Genomic DNA, 11,969 nt, shown 5'->3' with positions numbered 1-11,969 from the left:
CAAGTTTGCATTTTCTATAGAATATCAAATCAAGATATGATGCAAACTATAGCACATGTTCACATATCTCTTGGTGATGCAAGGATGGCATAACATTGTTTATAGCATCACTCAAGTATTTGCAACTATGACATAGACATGATTATGGCAGTTCAGCTATGACATAGTGTTTATCAATTCATATGTTTCTCCCCCTTTGTCATCAACAAAAAGCATGATAGCATTATCAAGTACATAAAGGAAGTCATGACACATATATCTCTTTATTGTTTTTGCTTAACGGAGGAAAGTCATTTTTCAAAGAGTTTTCATAAGAGTGTACAGGAACATCCCATTTTTAGCATACAAACCGAAAAATGAACTTCTTACATGCATTTGGTTAAAAATATTTGTCACATAATTTGCAACATGTTATTTGATCAAGCGTTGTCAAGGCATGTAATAGTAATAACATCCGAAAAATAATTTTAACTAGTTTAAGTATTTGGACAATTCAACATTCCTAATTCTTTTCTTATGTAATCAAATTGTTCTTCACATAGGGGTTTTGTGAAGATATCAGCCAGTTGATGTTTGGTATCAATAAACTCTATGGTTACATCATGATTAGAGACATGATCTCGTATAAAGTGATGTCTAATATCAATGTGTTTTGTTCTTGAGTGTTGTATAGGATTTTTAGTTAAGCATATTGCACTCGTGTTATCACATTTAATGGGAATATCTTTAAGATTCACTTTGTAATCTTCTAAAGTGTTTTTCATCCATACAACTTGTGCACAGCATGCACTTGCTGCAATGTATTCAGCTTCGGTTGTTGATAGGGCAACCGAGTTTTGTTTCTTAGATGACCAGGATACAAGGGCATGTCCTAAAAATTGATATGATCCTGATGTGCTTTTTCTGTCTAGTCTACAGCCAGCGAAGTCTGCAACAGCATAAGCTGTTAATTCAAAATTTTCTGATTTTGGGTACCATAATCCTAGATTGGTAGTTCCATTAAGATATCTGAGTATTCTTTTGACTGCTTTAAGATGAGATATCTTAGGGTCTGATTGAAATCTAGCACAAAGTCCTACACTGAACATGATGTCTGGTCTGGTGGCAATGAGGTAAAGTAAACTTCCTATCATACCCCTATAGGTTTTTTGATCGAAGCTTTCTCCATTCTCATCAATTTCTAACTTAGTGGAGGTGCTCATAGGAGTGTCAATGGCTTTTGAATTATTCATTTTGAACTTCTTTAGCAAACTCACAGCATATTTGGTTTGACTAATAAAGATGCCATTGCTTAGTTGTTTGATTTGTAGGCCTAAGAAGAATGTTAACTCTCCCATTAGACTCATTTCGAATTCATGACTCATAGTTTTCGCAAAGGATTCACAAAGAGATTCATTTGTAGAACCAAAGATAATATCATCAACATAAATCTGAACAATGAGAAAATTATTTTCAAAATTCTTGATAAACAATGTAGTATCAACCTTGCCTTTTATGAAATTATTTTCAATGAGAAAAGAGCTAAGTCTCTCATACCAAGCCCTTGGGGCTTGTTTTAAACCATAGAGAGCTTTAGTTAATCTAAACACATGATTAGGGTAGCCATTATTTTCAAATCCAGGAGGTTGTTCAACATAAACTTCTTCGGAAATGAAACCATTTAGAAAAGCGCTTTTAACATCCATTTGAAATAACTTAAAATTATTGCAACTAGCGTAGGCAAGGAGCATCCTTATGGCTTCCAATCGAGCCATAGGTGCGAAGGTTTCTTCGTAATCGATACCTTCTTCTTGGTTGAAACCTTTGGCCACTAATCTAGCCTTGTTTCTAACCACGATACCATTTTCATCTTGCTTGTTTCTAAAGACCCATTTAGTACCAATTACTAAATGGTCATTTGGCCTAGGAACAAGCGTCCACACCTCATTTCTCTCAAATTGATTTAATTCATCTTGCATTGCGATAATCCATGAATCATCTTTCATGGCTTCATCAACACATTTGGGTTCAATTTGGGAGAGAAAAGCGGCGTTGGCACAAAAGTTTTTAAAAGAAGATCGTGTTTGAACCCCCTTTGATGTGTCTCCTAGGATGAGCATCTATATACTTCCAATCCTTGGGTAAGGATGTTTTGGAAGTGGATGCATCCAAGTTGCTAGTTGGAGACGGGGTTTCGTTTAAATTCAAGGAATCAAAATTAACATCATCATCAAGATCATTTTTCTGAATTTCTGAAATCTCATTGAAAACAACATGGATGGATTCTTCAATAATTAAGGTTCTTTTATTGAAGATGCGAAAAGCTTTAGAAACCGAAGAATAACCAAGAAAGATTCCTTCATCAGATTTAGCATCGAATTTTCCTAAGTTATCATTTTCATTCAAGATAAAACACTTACACTCAAAGACTTTAAAATATGAGACATTGGGTTTTTTGTTATTCCATAACTCATAAGGAGTTTTGGTGAGTAAGGGGGTCTTACTAGGACTCTATTTAAAATATAGCATGCAGTGTTTACAGCTTCGGCCCAAAAATATTTAGGTAGGCTATGTTCATTCAACATGGTTCTTGCCATTTCTTGTAAATTTCGATTTTTTCTTTCTACTACCCCATTTTGTTGAGGATTTCTTGGAGTAGAAAAGTTATGGTTGTATCCGTTGAGTTCACAGAATTCTTGGAAGTCATGGTTTTGAAATTCTCCACCATGATCACTTCTAATTGACGAAATCATAGATTCCTTCTCATTTTGAACAAGTTTACAAAACTTGGTAAAATATCTAAAGCATTCATTTTTTTGTTTTAAGAAGTAGGTCCATGTATATCTGCTGTAGTCATCAATAATGACAAAGGCGTATTTGCTACCTCCTAGACTCGATGTAGAGATTGGTCCGAACAAGTCCATATGGATCAATTGTAAGGGCCTAGAGGTGCTTATTTGATTCTTAGCTTTGAAGCTACCCCTAATTTGCTTACCTAATTGGCAAGCATCACATACATTATCTTTGATGAACTTGATATGAGGAATTCCTCTTACAAGTTCTCTAGATGATACTTGAGTGATTAGTTTCATGCTGGCATGACCTAATCTTCTATGCCATAGCCAAGCATCCTCATTCATAACGGCAAAGCACATTTCATCACATAAGTCATTGATGTCAATAGTGTATACGTTGTTTTGTTTTAATGCAATCATAGATATATTTTTGTGTGGTTTTTCAATGATGCAGGCATTAGATTCAAATCTTATAATATATCCTTTATCACATAATTGACTAATGCTCAAGAGGTTATGTTTTAAACCATCAACTAGTAAAACATCTTCAATAAAGAGGTTGGATTTGTTACCTATGGTTCCTTTGCCAATGATTTTACCCTTGTTGTTGTCTCCGAAGGTGACATATCCTTCGTCTATGCTAGTGAGCTTAGAGAATTGAGATGGATCTCCGGTCATATGCCTTGAGCATCCACTATCAAGGTACCATTTCTTGCTCCTAGCTTGCGATTGTTTAGTTTTCTACAAGAAAGGATGATGTTTAGGTACCCATTTGCTTTTGGGTGCCTCATAAATAGATCTACATTTTCTATCATGTTGCATAGAGTTTATCATGGTTCCTTTAGGAACCCAAATTAATTTGTTTGGACTTGTTTTCTTGAATGGACAACAATGTGTCTTGTGTCCAGATTTGCAACAAAAGTTGCACTTGGTTTGGTGTTGAACATGTAAGATGGAGCCTTTTATGAAGGTGGTTGGATTTTGGTGAGGACTCCTCACAAATCCAATCCCACTTCTTTTGGGAGCATGACCCTTGTTTGTAAGGATCATGTTTAATGACTTGCTACCAACCTCGAATTTCTTCAAGGTGTCCTTAAGTAGCAAGTTTTCTTTTTGTATAGTTTCTAAATCATGACATTTGATACATGAATTTAAACTATCATGATGTTCGACTTTTAACTTATCAAACTCACAAGTAAGATTATCATGTACCTTTTTTAGCAACTTGTATTTTCTATTTATAACTTTGCATTCATCAAATAAATCATGGAAGGCATTTAATAATTCATCGAAAGATAAATCAGCATCTAATAAATCCGTTACCTCCTCTTCGATGGCCATAAAGGCGTAATGAGCAACTTGCTCGGTGTTGGACTCTTCTTCTTCAGATGCGCTTGCGTCATCCCATGTTGCTTGAAGAGCCTTCTTCTTTGATGTTCTTCTTTTGACTTGGGGACCATCATTCTTGTAGTGTCCCGGCTTTTTACATTCGTAGCAGATCACTTGGTCCTTCTTGGGTTCAAGTTTATTTTTCACATCGTTTTTAAACTTGTTTCTTTTGAAGAATTTCTTAAACTTTCTTGTCAAAAGTGCCAAGTCATCATCACAGTCCTCATCACTTGAGTTTTCTCTCAAGTGGCATTCAGAAGTTTTAAGTGCCATATCCTTCCTGTTCTTTGGAAGGATGTCTTCTTGCTCTTCATGAGCTTTGCAAGTCATTTCGTAGGTCATTAATGACCCGATTATTTCTTCAAGAGGGAAGTTGCGCAGATCCTTTGCCTCTTGAATGGAAGTGACTTTAGGATCCCAACTTTTAGGAAGGGATCTTAATATTTTATTTACGAGTTCAAAATCCGAAAAACTTTTTCCGAGTCCTTTTAGACCGTTGACGACATCCGTGAAAAGGGTAAACATGTCGCCAATGGTTTCACTCGGTTTCATTCGGAAAAGTTCAAAAGAATGCAGCAACAGATTGATTTTTGACTCTTTCACTCTACTTGTGCCCTCGTGGGTCAATTCAAGTGTGTGCCAAATATCAAAAGCAGTTTCGCAAGTTGAAACACGATTAAACTCGTTTTTATCAAGTGCGCAAAATAAGGCATTCATAGCCTTTGCATTAAGAGCGAAAGCCTTATTTTCCAACTCATTCCAATCGATCATTGGAAGAGAAGACTTTGAAAATCCGTTTTCAACAAGGTTCCACAGTTCAAAATCCATAGAAATAAGAAAGATCCTCATTCGGGTCTTCCAGTAAGTGTAGTCCGTTCCACTGAACATGGGTGGACGTGTAATCGAATGCCCCTCTTGGTTTCCGGCGTATGCCATCTCTCTTGGGTTTTAATCCTTTAGAGAGTTAACCTTGCTCTGATACCAATTGTTAGGATCGAGAGCACTAAGAGGGGGGGGGGGTGAATTAGTGCAGCGGAAATCTTACAGCGATTAAAAACCAAAAGCTGCGTTCGTTCAAAAACTATTATGATGCAAAAGCAAATTCTCAGTTTGTATCTAAGTGCAGTTTGCGTCTAAGCGCAGATTGCGTCTAAGCGCAGTTTTGCGTCTAAGCGCAGTTTACGTCTAAACTCAGATTTACGTCTAAACGTAGATTTACGTCTAAACGCAGATTTACGTCTAAACGCATATTTACGTCTAAACGCAGTTTTACGTCTAAACGTAGATTTACGTCTAAACTCAGATTTACGTCTTAAACTCAGATTTACGTCTAAACACAGATTTACGTCTAAACGCAGTTTTACGTCTAGACGCAGATTTACGTCTAAACTTTGAAACTTGTTTGTATACTCGCAGAAGGCAGTATGCAGTTGAAATCAAGACGTAAACGTGAACTGAGATCTGATGATTGAGCGAGGAAAGCCGATTTACGTCTGAATGTAGTTTTACGTCTAAATGTTGAAACTCGTTCGTAAAATTGTAGAGGACAGTTTGCAGTTATCAATAGGATCAAAATGTAAGTGTAAACTGCAAAGAAGCTCGTTCGTAAAAGCACGGAAGACAGTTCTGCAGAATCAAACGTAAACGTAAACTGTAATGTATGAAAATACGAATTTACTTCTGAATGCAAATTCGGAAGAACAGCACTTAGAACTTGTTCGTGAAAGCGCAGAGAGCAGTAGTAATGAAGGAGGTTTGCAGTAATGATAAAGTGCTCGAAAATAAACGCAAACCAGAGATTTAGAGTGGTTCGGTCAGCCTTGACCTACTCCACTTTTGGCTTCCTCCACCGACGAGGTTGCCGACGTCAACTAGGGGCCTTCCTTCAATAGGCGAAGGCCAAACTGCCCTTTTACAATTTCTCTCCTTTTGACAGGCTCAGGAGACAACCTTTACAGACCTTTCTCTCCTCACTTTACAACTGAAAACTTGAAGAACAGAAGGAGGAGACTTAAAGGCTTTACAACACTTTTGAGCTCTTAGAATCACAGAAAAGATCAAGATTTCGGTGTAGGTCTGTATCTTTTTAGTGCTGAATGGGTGGGGTATTTATAGGCCCCAACCCAATTCAAAATTCGAGCTCAAAACGATCAAATCGATCAAATCCCAGAATTCTGGGATCAGGCGGTTGCACCTCTTGACTGGAGAGGTGGCACCGCCTAGCAGAGCTCGAAGACTGAGCTCAGGCGATTGCTCCTCTCTGCCAGAGCTCGAAGATTGAGCTCGATGGTTGCATCACCTGGCAGAGCTCGAAGACTGAGCTCGGTGGTTGCATCACGTGGCAGAGCTCGAAACTGAGCTCAGGCTGATGCATCTCTCTGCCAGAGCTCGAAGACTGAGCTTGGTGGTTGCATCACCTGGCAAAGCTCGAGACTGAGCTCAGGCTGATGCACCTCTCTGCCAGAGCTCGAAGACTGAGCTTGGTGGTTGCATCGCCTGGCAGAGCTCGAAACATGAGCTCTGGCGGTGCAACCTCTTGACAGAGGAGGTTGCACCGCCCAGTCTAGCTCGAAGACTGAGCTCTGGGCGGTTGCACCTCTTGGCTGGGGCGGTTGCACCTCCCAGCCTCGCAGCCCTGGCGGTTGCACCTCCTGGCTGGGGCGGTTGCACCTCCTGGTGCAATCAGGGTCCGAATGGTTCGCTCCATTCGGCCCAATTTGAATCTTTTCAGGGGCCCAATTGCCCCAAGATTAAGCTAATGGGATCACCTCCCATTTTCATGCTTAATCATCATGCTAACTACGATTAACTCTAAGACAACTTCTGCAGCTTTGCTCCGATGCGTCAATCGCTTCTTCCGGCGAGTTTCCGGCCAACTTCCGTCGATCATCCGATAAACCCTCGGTGATCCTTCTGCGGACATCCGGCATACTCCTGGACTTTGCGACGATCCACCTGGCGAGTTCCGACGAGCTTCGCTTGGCAAGCTTCTGGACTTCTCGGATCTGTTCTCGCTGAACCTCCGACGACCGTCCGAACTTCCGTCGAACTCTCGAACTCCCAACGTGATCATGATCTTGACTCCGGCGCAACACCTGCTGCTTGTCTTACTCTCATCGTAGTTAATCCTGCACACTTATCTCAACACATAGATTAGATAACAAATGACAATTGACTTCATCATCAAAATCCGAGATTCAACAAGACCTAGAGATTTGTTGCAACCTTTAGATATTCCTGAATGAAATGAGAATGTATTACCATGGACTTTATTTCAGGACTACCCCGAACTTCTAGAAAGCATGATGCTATTTGGGTTATCATTGATAGGTTAACGAAATCTGCACATTTTCTACCGATCAATATGACTTATTCTCTTGATAGGCTTGCAGATTTATATATCAATAAAATAGTAAGACTTCATGGTGTTCCAAAGGAGATCATCTTTGATAGAGACTCCAGATTTCTATTTAGATTTTTGGAGAAGGTTACAGGAATCTATGGGCGCTAAAGTCAAGTTTAGCACTGCTTATCACTCTCAAACTAATGGTTAATTAGAAAGAACTATTCAAACACTTGAGGATTTGCTTCGAGCCTATGTTATGGATTGGAAAGGTAAATGGGATAAAGATATTTCTCTTATTGAGTTCACTTACAATAATAGTTATCATTCAAGTATTCAGATGGCTCCTTATGAAGCTATATATGGGCGAAAGTGCAGGACACCTATATGTTGGGAAGAAATTGATGATAGAAAGTTATTAGCACTAGAAAAAGTACAAGAGACTACTGAGAAAATTCAACTTATAAGAAAAATGTTAAAGACTGCTCAGAGTCGTCAAAGGAATTATACTGATAATAGAAGATGAAATATTGAGTTTTAAATCGGGAATTTTGTATTCCTGAAGGTCTCCCCTTTTAAAGGCATTGTAAGATTTGGGAAGAAAAGAAAGTTAAGCCCAAGATTTATTGGCCCTTTTGATATTCTTGGGAGGGTTGGTTCTGTCGCTTAAAGGATTACCTTGCCACCATCATTATGCCATATGCATGATATATTTTATGTTTCAATGATTAGAAAGTATATACCTGATCCCTCTCATATCATTAAGTATGAGCCGATGATGATTGATAAAGACTTGTCTTATGTAGAAGAGCCCACTCAGATTATTGATAAAAAAAAAAAAAAATGATCTTGAGGAATCGGGTCATCGCTCTAGTTAAAGTGATCTGGAGATATCATTCTGAAGAGGAAACAACTTGGGATCTTAGGAAGAAATGATGAAAGCTTATCCTCATATTTTCGTTGAATGAGGTATGATAAATTTAGAGGACTAAATTTTTTTTTAAGGAGGGGAGAGTGTAACATCCCCCATTTTTGAAAATTTAGTAAAAAGTTTGTTTGTAAAAATAAGGATTGTTTAATAATTATTTTATATTAAATGATATTATATTAAAAGTTTATGACTAGGGACCTAAGAGTAAATATTAGAAGTTTAATATAATTTATGAAAGATTCAGATTTAAGTTAAAATATATATATATATATATATATATATATATATATATATATATATATATATATATATATATATATATATATATAGTGGACATGTGTCACTAGTTAACCTAAGAGTGCCACTTATCTTTGCTCTAAAGATGACACCTAGCCCCTTTCATGCATGCATGAGACCTTGCAAACTTTTGCATTAGCGAAAACCCAAATAATTAGATGAAAGGTTAAAGAAAACAAACCTGAAGAGTTGCAGCCAACGTGAGTTTGAGAAGAGATGGGAAGAAGAAGAAGAAGAAGAAGAAGAAGAAGAGCTTGAGGTTTTTCACCAATTTTCTCACCTTTGGGATTCAAATAATTTTAAGGCAAGTGTTCTAACCCCATCCCACAGAAACCTTAATCTTTGTTTCCATTTTTATTCTGTAAAATTTGAAAGATTTCAACTGAGAACCATACCTTCTTTCGTTTTGATATAAAGCTATGAATCTGTAATTTTTCGGTAATCTGACCTTTATGTAATGTTTCGGTCATAACATTTTGTAATAAACTCTAATTTAGACAAGACCTATTCCATTTGAAAGTAGACAAAAAAATCTTTATTTTGATACTAAGATCGAATGATTTGGAGTTTAAATGCCTACTAAGACCTCTGTTTAAATTAACCCTACAGATTCTGCAAAACAGGGACTGAAATTTCTGACCTCTTGTTGCTTAACTACTTATAACTTTCTGCTGTGAACTCAGATTCATACAAAGTATGCTTTATTCGAAGGTAGACTCAAAATTCTTTCTGTATATACCTGATTTGAAATTTTTGGAGTACAATTGCTAACTGAAACATCTGCTTTCATCGACCCTATGGATTCAGTAAAATAGAGCTAATATTTTCAGACCTTTGGCTACAAAATTATCTGTAACTCCCTGTTGTAAATTCCAATTCTTGTTAAACTTGATTTTCCTAAAACTAGATTGACAAAGATTTCTAATGACACCTATTTTGTATAAATTGGAGCATAATTGGTTATCCAAATAGTTCATACAATGTTCATATCAAATTCTGCCAGAATCGAGCTTTGGTCGATTTCGGCTTTCCTTGTTTCTTCTCTTTGGAAATCGATTTCGGCAAAAAACTCTTACTTCATTTAAGCTTTAAATTATTATCTTAAATTCCTGTATACTTTTGTCATTTATTTATTTGTACATCTGCAGCTATCATCTAAAGATCCTGTTTGCATCATAATGATTCGGCACATGCATCCCATTGTTCCGCATTTGTTTTCGATATATGCCTCTTCCAGTTTCATTTCATTGGACATTGAATTCACCTTAACTTCTTATTTCAATCGAGCTATATGTGATTTCTTGAAATCCTTGTATGCTCTTGCTTTTGTTTTCTTTCAAATCTGAATACATTTATGAAATATTATGTTTGTATCGTATTGACTCGAAAGGCATATGTATATTTTGTTGTTCCACATGTGCTTCTGATATGTGCCAATGTTATTGTTCATACTAGCCTTTTTGTACTCTGGTGTCTTGTGGGATATTGTGAACCTTTGCCAGAAATGGTAAAGGGAGTTATGCTTAGAGCCCGCGATTGCTCTGCCGGCCCCATTGACTTCACTCAGACGTGGGTGGATGGAGCTCCCAGATGTGGGAGACTTATGCTTGGTGGTCTTCCAGAAATGGATGAATCACATTATGTTTGTGGTCCCACAGCGCCATCTATGTTTATTGATATGATATCCAAAGCTTTGTTTATGAGTTCATATTATGCTTTAGATAAAAATGGAATGCATGCTACATCAAAAATGAAATACAAGCTTGTGTTTATTATTCGGTTCACTTGTTATACCTTGAAGTGTTTCGTATGTCATTGTTATGCTCCCAAACACTCTTATGCCTTTGATATGTACCTAAATGCTTCTTTTGCCAATGAAATGCTCCAATTTCCTTTCTCCTATTGTTATGTCTAATGCTTGTTTTTGAATGAGGTAAACCTTTGTGATTTCATATCAAATGAGATGATTTTAAATGAACACTTGTATTTCAACTTTTGTATCTTGATACTATGCCTGCTTGAACTTCTCCTACCGTCATGGATATGTTAGACGCTTGCTGAGCTCTTTATGCTCACCCCGTTGCTATATAAATTTTTCAGGGTAGCTTGTCACGCACTGAAAAGCTAGAATTGGGTTAAAGCAGTGAAAGGCTAGAAGATTTTTGAGCTAATCTTTGTTGGATGATAAGTTTTTGTTGTATAGTATACTTTACTTCTGATGTAATGTTAAGGAATCTGTTGATACTTATGTGTTGTAAAAGTTTAAAGAACTGCTCATTTGTATGGAATGATAAGTTTAATTTGTATAAGGATAAGAACTCATGGTAAATAATTATCCTTTTTGTGATTGTATATATTTCTATGATTATGGATTTGTGTTGTGGTTGATGTTTAGTTGAGTTGCCTTTAGATTTTGTGAATCTTTGAGTGAAGTTGATTATGATTCATGTAACATACAGGTTTATGAATTGTGAATATTAATTTTGAATGATTCTTAGTATACTCAAATTGTTAGATTGGATCCTGGATTGAATTGATGATGAATTATAATATTATTGATTTTAGACGGGGTCACACCTCCTGAATGTGATAATTCGGGGGGCATGACAGAGTTGGTATCAGAGCGTGATTTGAGGATTTCTAAGAATTTTGATATTCTAGATGTGTAATAAATTTTGAGGTTCAGTGATTTCTATTTATAGACCGATCAAAAGTTTTCTTTTGTTATTTTTAGGAAGCAAGGATGACAAGGTCATATGGTTCTCCTATTGCATCTACTTCTGATCAATTGAGTTGAATTATGAAAACTCTAGAGGCGATGAGACAAGTAATGCAACAACAAGTCCGACAAGGAAGAAATTATGAAGTTGGAAATTCAAACCAGACTGGGTTGGGAATTGAACAGTTTAAGAAGCTTAGTCCTCCCAGTTTTAGTGGTGAGCCTGATCCAATGGTAGCAGAACACTAGATGATGTAGATGGAGAAAATATTTGATGTTTTAAATTACCTAGATGATAAGAAGGTTTCTCTTGCTACCTTCATGCTAGAAGGAGTGGCGAGCACTGGTGGCGAACCATGAAGAGGATTTCTAAAGCTCGACAGGAGCCAATCACTTGGAAGGTATTTACAGAAAAGTTCAATGATAAATAATTTCCGAATTGTATCAGAGAGCAGAAAGAATTGGAGTTCCTGAATGTCATCTAGGGAAATTTGACAGTAGCCAAATATGAGTCTA

This window comes from Musa acuminata, chromosome BXJ2-9 (genome assembly GCF_036884655.1).
Source record: "Musa acuminata AAA Group cultivar baxijiao chromosome BXJ2-9, Cavendish_Baxijiao_AAA, whole genome shotgun sequence".
Classification (NCBI taxonomy): Eukaryota; Viridiplantae; Streptophyta; class Magnoliopsida; order Zingiberales; family Musaceae; genus Musa; species Musa acuminata.
The sequence above is the reverse complement of the archived record's forward strand: the minus strand, read 5'-3'. Positions refer to the sequence as shown.